This window comes from Trichomycterus rosablanca, chromosome 9 (genome assembly GCF_030014385.1).
Source record: "Trichomycterus rosablanca isolate fTriRos1 chromosome 9, fTriRos1.hap1, whole genome shotgun sequence".
Taxonomy (NCBI): domain Eukaryota; kingdom Metazoa; phylum Chordata; class Actinopteri; order Siluriformes; family Trichomycteridae; genus Trichomycterus; species Trichomycterus rosablanca.
The window spans coordinates 35,135,223-35,144,709 of NC_085996.1; positions in this window are offsets into that span (position 1 = coordinate 35,135,223).

Consider the following 9,487-nt stretch of genomic DNA (forward strand, 5'->3'; position numbering starts at 1 on the left):
CGGATAAGCGATTAAGAAAGTGAATGAGTGTCTGTATTGGAACAACACAAAATTATTTGCAACATCAACACAATTTTTGGTAGCACAAGCTTTGGAATCAATAACTGAAATTAATTTCTTCTGTTACCATGAATAAGTTTCTTTTTGGACCACTCTTCTTTGCCCAACTGCTCCATGTCTCCCAGATTGAAATGTTCCCTCTCCCATCTGTCCATAGAAAGTTCTCCCTGAAGGATTGGAGCTTCTAACTCCAGTCTGGCTTTTTTATGTCTCCATCAGCAGTTGGATCCTCTTGGGTGTCCCACCACAGAGTCCCATTTCATTCAGATGGCAACAGACAGTGCAAGCTGACACCTCTGTAGTCTGTGTCTGCAGGTCAGCATGAGTTTATTTAAGGGTTGATTGACGTTCTTCATCTACCATTTGAATAATCCTTCATTGCAATCTTCTATCAATTTGTCTTAGTGATGTGGGGTGTACACTTCTTAATGATGTTGCTCACAGTGACACAGGAACTTCAAGATCTCTGGAGACGAACTTGTATTGACTTTGTTGCTCTTTCTTTATTACTTCGTGTTCAGTGTTTGACATGTAGACACAATAATCGAGTCAACTTTTCATCATTTGAGCTGTTTGCAAATGTGATTCCTAAATTGTCAGTACCAGGTGAGGCTTGGTTATTGACAGTATTAAACTCTCTCAAAAAAAAAGCTGATTCTTACAATTTCTCAGAACCTCGAGCTGTAACACAAGTTTAAAAGTGAAACAGTGAGGAAAATCCAGATAAACACAGATAAATGTGGAGCTTTCACACTGGATTGGACAGTTATTCCACACAAATGCAGATTTGTCTCATATACACACTTTGATGACGTTTTACCGCACCCCTCAAGCCAAGCGCTGAACAAAGCAGCCGTTCATTGTAAATTTGAAATAAAATAAATCAATTTTTTTTTTAAAGGTGAACACGTTGAGTTTAAGGGTACAAATTTCTCGACGTAGGGCGTCGAGTTTCAAAGATTTTGAGTTTAAGTGACGTTGAGTTACGATGTACCAGTCTATACCAAAGCATTTGTACTTGCAACCTTTTTTGCAGAAGTGGTTTCATTTTCTGATTACTCACCATTATTTATTAATGTTTTTGCTCCAGAGTCCAAATACTGCTCCGATTTCCTCCTACAGTCCAAAGACGTGCAAGTGAGGTGATTTGGAGACACTGAATTGTCCACGACTGTGTTCAATATAACCTTGTGAACTGATGAATCTTGTGTAATGAGTAACTACCGTTTCTGTCATGAATGTAACCAAAGTGTAAAACATGACGTTAAAATCCTAATAAATAAACAAACAGTAGAGCAAGAAAAATTCTGACAAACCGAGTAGAAAAGATGGCATCAAGATTGCATTTCAAAATGCACTGTTATAACTAAATGTACTTTTTTAAAAGTGCCATACTATGACCAAGCATAACTTGGTTGTGTTTTTTTTTTTTTTTTTTTACCAACACTGACATGTTAGTAGTTTTCTTTTACATTAAGTAGGAACTGAAGGCTTTAGCTGTTTAACCGAGCAGTATAAGTATTATCACAGGAAAAAAATAAGTATGGAAATAATTACATGGTTTCAATGTCCTTTGATGTCTTTGATGTTCTTTGATCAGTGATCTGATATCTGCATTCCTGAACAGTGAGCTATTAAAACCATAATATGAAAAGGTATTTGATAGTATCAGAACATTTCTCTTGGTTAACTGATTGAGGGTTATTTTGATGAGATGAGTGGAGGATATTATTGTCAGTTCATGGTCATTGCATTGTTAGATTTCTTTGCCAGACTCTCTGTAAGTAATCTTACCAATGTTTAGGTCTATTCAACTGCATGGTTAAACACCCTGGACCTGAAATATCTTTCCTATTAGTGTGAATGTTTCTAAATAATTTACAGTATAGCTAGAAGTTACCCCCTTCCCATTGAAAGTAATACAAAATGAATTAACTCCCACCCCTGCCACCATAAGTGTGCTGCCCTGCAATTTGATAATTAGCTTTACACCAGATGTAACCAGACCTTTGTCTTCCAAACAGTTCCACCTTTCCACAGAATCATGGTTTGAATGGTTCAAATTAAATCATTTTTGCCCCCCTCCATCCAAAAAAAGAGGGTGGGCCATTTATATGGATACACCTAAATAAAATGGCAATGGTTGGTGATATTAACTTCCTGTTTGTGGCACATTAGTATATGGGAGGGGGAAAACTTTTCAAGATGGGTGGTGACCATGGCGGCCATTTTGAAGTCGGCCATTTTGTATCCAACTTTAGTTTTTTCAATGGGAAGAGGGTCATGTGACACATCAAACTTATTGAGAATTTCACAAGAAAAACAATGGGGTGCTTGGTTTTAACGTAACTTTATTCTTTCATGAGTTATTTACAAGCTTCTCTTTGTTTACAGCCATTGACATGTCGCAGAGGTTAACACGTGAGGAGCGGATAGAAATTGTGTTGATGTCTGGTGAACGCAGTACCCGGGTCATTGCAGCAGATTTCAATGCAAGACACCCTACGAGACCACCCATCTCCCATGCTACAGTTAGCAAACTGCTTGCCAAGTTTCGTGAAACTGGTTCAGTGTTGGATTTGCCAAAATGTGGACGCATGAAAACTGTCACTAATAAAGAAACATCAGTGGCTGTCCTAGCTTCATTCAGCAAGAGCCCACAGCGTAGCACTCGCCGCATGTCACTGGAAAGTGGCATCAGTCGAACATCCCTTCGGCGGATATTAGCTACTCACAAATGGCACCCTTACAAACTCCAGCTGCTGCAGCATCTCAACGAGGATGACCCAGATCTCTGAATTTGCAGAATGGGTAAAACAAAAATTGGAACAGGACCCTCAGTTTACACAGAACATTTTGTTCAGTGATGAGGCAAACTTTTATGTGAATGGTGAAGTTAACAAACAAAACCACCGCTATTGGTCTGACACTAACCCACATTGGATAGATCCCTCCAAGACTGTTGGAACACAAAAATTGATGGTATGGTGTGGTATATGGGGTACAAAGATAGTGGGGCCATTCTTCATCAATGGAAACCTCAAGGCCACTGGATATTTGAAATTGCTACATGATGATGTGTTTCCCTCTTTATGCACTGAAGCTGGCACGTTCCCTGAGTTTATCCAGCAAGATGGTGCACCACCACATTATGGGTGTCAGGTCCGAGCATTCCTAGATGAACAGTTTCCTGGAAAGTGGATTGGTCGTCGTGGGCCAGTTGAATGGCCCCCAAGGTCTCCCGATCTGACCCCCTTAGACTTTTATCTTTGGGGTCATCTGAAGGCAATTGTCTATGCTGTGAAGATACGAGATGTGCAGCACCTGAAACTACGGATACTGGAAGCCTGTGCTAGCATTTCTTCTGCGGTGTTGCTATCAGTGTGTGAAGAGTGGGAGAAGAGGGTTGCATTGACAATCCAACACAATGGGCAGCACTTTGAACACATTTTATAAGTGGTCAGAAACTTGTAAATAACTCATGAAAGAATAAAGTTACGTTAAAACCAAGCACCCCATTGTTGTTCTTGTGAAATTCTCAATAAGTTTGATGTGTCACATGACCCTCTTCCCATTGAAAAAACTAAAGTTGGATACAAGATGGCCGACTTCAAAATGGCCGCCATGGTCACCACCCATCTTGGAAAGTTTTCCCCCTCCCATATACTAATGTGCCACAAACAGGAAGTTAATATCACCAACCATTCCCATTTTATTTAGGTGTATCCATATAAATGGCCCACCCTGTATATATATATATGGTATTGCTATGGCTGTCGGCTGTACAGTATAATTTTACTGCAGCCTCTTTATTAAACCCTAAGTCACGGCACCTCTTGACTTCAGGAGTATCAGGGCAGCACTGATTCTGACAGGGTGGTGGCATGTTTGTGTATGTGGCATTGGTCTGAGTGTACTGGGTGCAGTGCAGCAATGTTCCAGGCATTTTTATTACTGCAACACATTTTTATTTCTGCTGGGCTAACTAAAATAATCCAACCACCAGTGCCCTGAGGTCAGAAACTGACACAGATGAAAAACTAATATTATATAGAACTCGAGAGGTTCAAGTTCTGTCTCTAATATACAAGAGAACTGAAGGGTTGGGGATTGAGACAACCTGGGCATGTAAAAGAAGAGCTACAGTCTTTTGCTGTTCACCCAGTGGCACAATAAGAGCAGAGAGGGTTAGGATGGTATTAAACCAAACATGGGCTCACAACTATTAAACCGTTTATATTCATCACATAAGACTATTAGATTAATTGAATTATCCTTTACTTAGTTATTTTATCATTAAATTAATAATATAAAAATAAATGTTTTAGATACTATGCCATCATCAATGTATGTTCTGTCCAATACACTGTTTAGTTCCCTCTTCATGTGATGGCCACGTCTTCTAAATTCCATAAATATTTTATTTTTATTATTATTATTATTATTATTATTAATTTTTACCACCAGTTAATCAGGGTCAGGGTCGCAGTGGGTCTGGTTTTCCCACAATCACTAGGTGCAATGCAGAAACACACCCCAGACTGGACACCACTGGGGATCATCATCATTAACATCTAGTAAATTTAAAAACAATATTTGATAACTATTAGCTGAACATTTGTTTAGTAACATTAATCTTTTGGGACTAAAATATTCCAGGCACCCAAGAATCCAATTTTGATTGTGGATTTTTTTTCATTCCACTGTAATGGAGCTGCACAGCCATAATGCCTTTGTTGCCTCATTTGGTTTTATTATTTGTTGCTCACTTTCAAAAGGAGACAGGTCAGAACTGCTGGGAGGCCAGACTTGTACCCGTACTCTCTGATTACCTAGGCATGCTAATGTTACACGCATTGTTTTTATAATTTACATAACATATTGACTTGTGAGACCACAATGCACTGAGCAACAGTTCATTTTAGTTATGTTCTAGCCAGGAAGTTATCTGGAAGTTTTTAACAAGTGGCTTCTGCGTTCATAAAATTATTCCAGAGTTGAAGTATTCGTATCAATCATAGAAGCAAACCAGTTTCAATACTGTGCCTTCTACAGTGTAACAGGCAATTAGTAGTGGGTGTGTAATCTTACCTTTTAGTAGTGTATATATATTATTGTAGTGTTTTTCATGAATCTGCCTTACAGATTTCTACAATTCTTTTAACGACCAGTGAAATTTATGCAATATCACAGAAACATATTTTTGTTTAGAAAAGCAAATTTAGAGTTGTTTTTTTTAATGTCACCTCTACAACCTATACATTTTAATATAAACCTCAGTGGGGAAAACACCCAAAGCTTTAGATACTGTTTCCAATACAAGACATTAAATTAGAATTATTTGTGTTGTTATTCACTTCTAAACTGCTTATCTGTTGTTGTAATGCATGAAAATCAGACCATATTGTATGACAAATAAAACGGGATCAGAAATGTTATTAGTACAGATGTATAGTTTATTAGACATGTTATTTTTAAACCAGACCAACTGACTAGTCTGATCACACACTCCTGTGTCTGAATTCTTTTGAGCCTCAGACAGCAGGCGAGCAGTAAAAGTGTGTATGGGGGGCAGCTTACATACGGATTTGTCTGGGGTTGCCAAACGATCAAAGCTGTGGTTCGACCCACAGTGATGAGAAAGGTTCAATACGGTAAGCGGATGAAAGAGAAAACAGAGATCTGGGAAAGAGGAGGGGGTCATGATCAAGAATAAGCTTACCTGCAGCATTGGCCTAGTCCTAATCAATGCTGTTTAATTGGAAGTGTGTGTAGAAACTGTTTTGTTCACGTTGTCCATGTCCAGTTTGAGAAAGTACATCAAGTACTCTTCTCAGAAGAAAAAGCAGCATGTGAGGGGGATTAACTGAATACGGTGGGGCACAAACTCCAGCAGCCCAATGATCAAACCGTCTCTCAGTGCTGCATTGTTAAATTAATAGACTCTTCATTTTATTCCAGCTTGCATAATAACACCACAATGAAGGTACCACTTCAGAAGCTTTGGGACAAAATATAAGCAGCTAGAGTTCAAAGAGTAAACCTGGAGATCAGAGGAGCTCAGTTTCTCACAAACAATTATTAAGTAATTGTTCAGACAGTCTACCGACTCAAGCAATTAAAAAAATGTCCAAAAATAAAGGAATACCTAAACAGGGTTCATACTATCTTATTCAAAATCATATGGCTTGTTATTTTACTTTGCTGCTTAAGTGACTTTTAAACAGATTTTGGAACATGACTGCAAATATTCAATGCCTTTGTGCCTTAAGACCATCAGTGACTTGGGAACTGGCCAATGTTCAGTGATGAAGCCCAACAGGCAGCATTTTAATTGATCCTAAATGTGTTGTAATGTGTTCTGTTAGCCTGGTGGGTAGAGCTTTGGGCTTATCAACTAACAGGTTAAGAGTTCAAATCCTCGCTCTGCCATGCAGCCACTGTTGGGCCCTTGAGCAAGGCCCTTAACCCTGATTCACCTACACAAGCTTCATCAGTTCAAGTTTAATGTCAAACACATTCACAGACAATTTTTTATCTAAATTTACCTCGCTTGCCTTTGGACTGCGGAAGAAAACCCAGACATGGGGAGAGCATGCAAACTCCATACAGAAAGGACCTGGACTGCTCCACCTGGGAATCAAACCCAGGACCTTTTTGCTGTGAGGTGACAGTGCTACCCACCGAGCCACTGTGGCGCCCCAGCCAATGATAGTTTCATGTTAAAAATCACTGATCTCTTCTGTATGACCCATTCTACAGCTATCTTTGTCTATTGAGATTGCATAGCTTTATGCTTTATGCAATAAATTAGGCTGAAAGAGCCAGCCACACTGATTAGAACGGTGTCAACATACACTTTACAGCCAAAAAAGTGCTGCTCAGGTGGTGCAGCAGTAAAAACACACGCTAGAACACCAGAGCTGGGATCTCGAAAACATCGTATCGAGTCTCAGCTCTGCCTGCCGGCTGGGCTGAGCTGAGCAACCACATGGCCAACGATTGGCCTGTTGTTTATACAGGGGTGGGAGATTAAGCCCGATAAGGACTCTCTCATTACTGATGCGACTACGACCTCTGCTGGCTGATTGATGGCACCTGCACAGAGACGAGGAAAAAGTGTGTTGATCAGGGTGTGTCTCTCTGTACACAGTGCTGATCCGCATATGCACTCGTCAAGTGTAGGTGACAAGATGCATACGGCTGCTGCCCACGAGTCGGAGGGGGAGTGGGTTAGCTTCATTCTCCTCAATCAGAGCCGGGGTTGGCATTAGTGGAGAGGAAGCGTGACGCAATCGGGCAATTGGATGCACTAAAGTCGGGGAGAAAAAGGAAAAAAATGCATAAACAAAATATATATTAAAAAAAAGTATGTGGACACTGCTCCAAATGATGAACATTGTAATATCTACATCGTTTTGGCCATATAGCAGACGTGTGGACATTTCCTGGTAAAGTTATCAAAGTTTTAAAAGACAGATGATATTCAGTGACTGCACGATTACAGTGATGATGGTGTAATTTATCAGCATGTTTTCTCTTTTTTCGGTGCAGACAGTACACAGAATTCGTGATTCATCTTTTCTTGAGTACAGATCTGTGAACAGTGTGTATCATTGTCATTATTGTTTTTAGAGCTGACAGACTGAGATAGAAAATGATTCATGAGCCTCCTGCTCACGAACTGAGACGATTATATCAGCGTGTTCATGCAAAGTGCCCCGAGAGCACATAGCACTTTCACACCATCCGTCACGTCCCTGTGGCAACATAATAACTGCAGCATAACGTTACATAAACAATGTTGGAACTGGGCACTTGGTGTGGGAGGCCAGCAGCTATAAAAAGCCTTCATCACTGATCCCTTTTAGCAGTTGGGTTCCTGGTGAATGTTTATAAGACGATTATGAATTAGAATGTGATGTAATGCCCACCTGTATCGGGTTATGATTATTGATTTAGTGATATAAATAGGTACTGGATACTTATGCTGCTATGATTGCTCTCCATCTTTATCAGTGGTCTGATCAGCATAAGTGATCTTCAAATAAAAGACACTCCAGGATGGCAGGGTGGCACAGTGTGCAGTACTGCATTCAGTCCTTTCCTCTCACCTGTGTCCAAGTGCAGGACAGAACACTAATGCTTTTTCACTTGTCTCATGAGATCTAGAACGACTGTTTATGTGCAAGATAACTGGACTGCTTTACTGCCCCCTGCTGGCAATGCCATCTGCCACTCTTGGGCACACCAATTACCATACACAGGGGTTATTTTAGTACAAAAGTTTGCTGTGAATGTATGTGTGCAATACTTAATCTTTAAGGGATCCCACTATGGCTTTACTGGAAGAATTTTTTTCTGTGTGCTTAGACATTTACATTTTCGGCATTTAGCAGACAGTTGTGGCCTAGCAGTTAAGGCACTGGACTAATAATCCAAAGGTTGCTGGTTCAAGCCCCACCACTGCCAGGTTGCCACTGTTGGGCCCTTGAGCAAAGCCCTTAACCCTCAATTGCTTAGACAATATACTGTCACTGTACTGTAAGTCGCTTTGGATAAAAGCGTCTGGTAAATGCTGTAAATGTAGCAGAATCTTTTATTCAAAGCGACAGTATGTTGTCCAAGCAGTTGAGGATTAAGGGCCTTGCTTAAGGACCCAACAATGTCAAACCTGACAGTGGTGGGGTTTGAACCAGCAACCTTTCAATAACTAGTCCAGCAACCGGGCGCCATCTAGAGGGCATAATTGACACGTTCTGCTAGGGCGGTATAACCGGACTATGTGGGTGGGGTCTTCAAACGCTGTGTAAGGACCCTGATTAGCAGATAGAGAAGCACTTGTGCAGAATGCATAGATGAAAAGGGGTTCCGCTTAGGGCTGCATGCGGAATTGACTACGCTAAAATTGGGAGAGAATGGGAGAAAACGCATAAATAAAATAGAAAAAAGAAGCACCACCATAGCCTGATGACTGTGTTGCAAGAAAAAAGCATATATGCCTTTTTTTGCCTGTTTGATCAGCAACAAACATATTATACAGTATGTCATCGAGGTGCCAAGTGTGTACCAGGGGCTTCATTTTCAAACGATTTCAAACAACTTTGGTGATGTAAAGCTGGCTTGACTGTAAACAGTGTTGCTCACATTCCAGAAGCTTCTAATACGTAAACACTTTTTGGTGGTTCTTGTATTACACAGCATCACATACTTTTTATTTTATGACCTTTCCAAGTGTTTTAAACTATTGACATTATAATTATCACTGATGAAATTAAGGTTAAAACATTTATTTATTTCAGGGATCTTAGTATTGCTTTATCACAATGTTACAGAAACACCCGAGCATAAGAGCCACGCTCTTCCTACAGGTACTTTTTTATTGATTGTCTCACACTAATAATAACATGCTCCATCTCTGACTTCA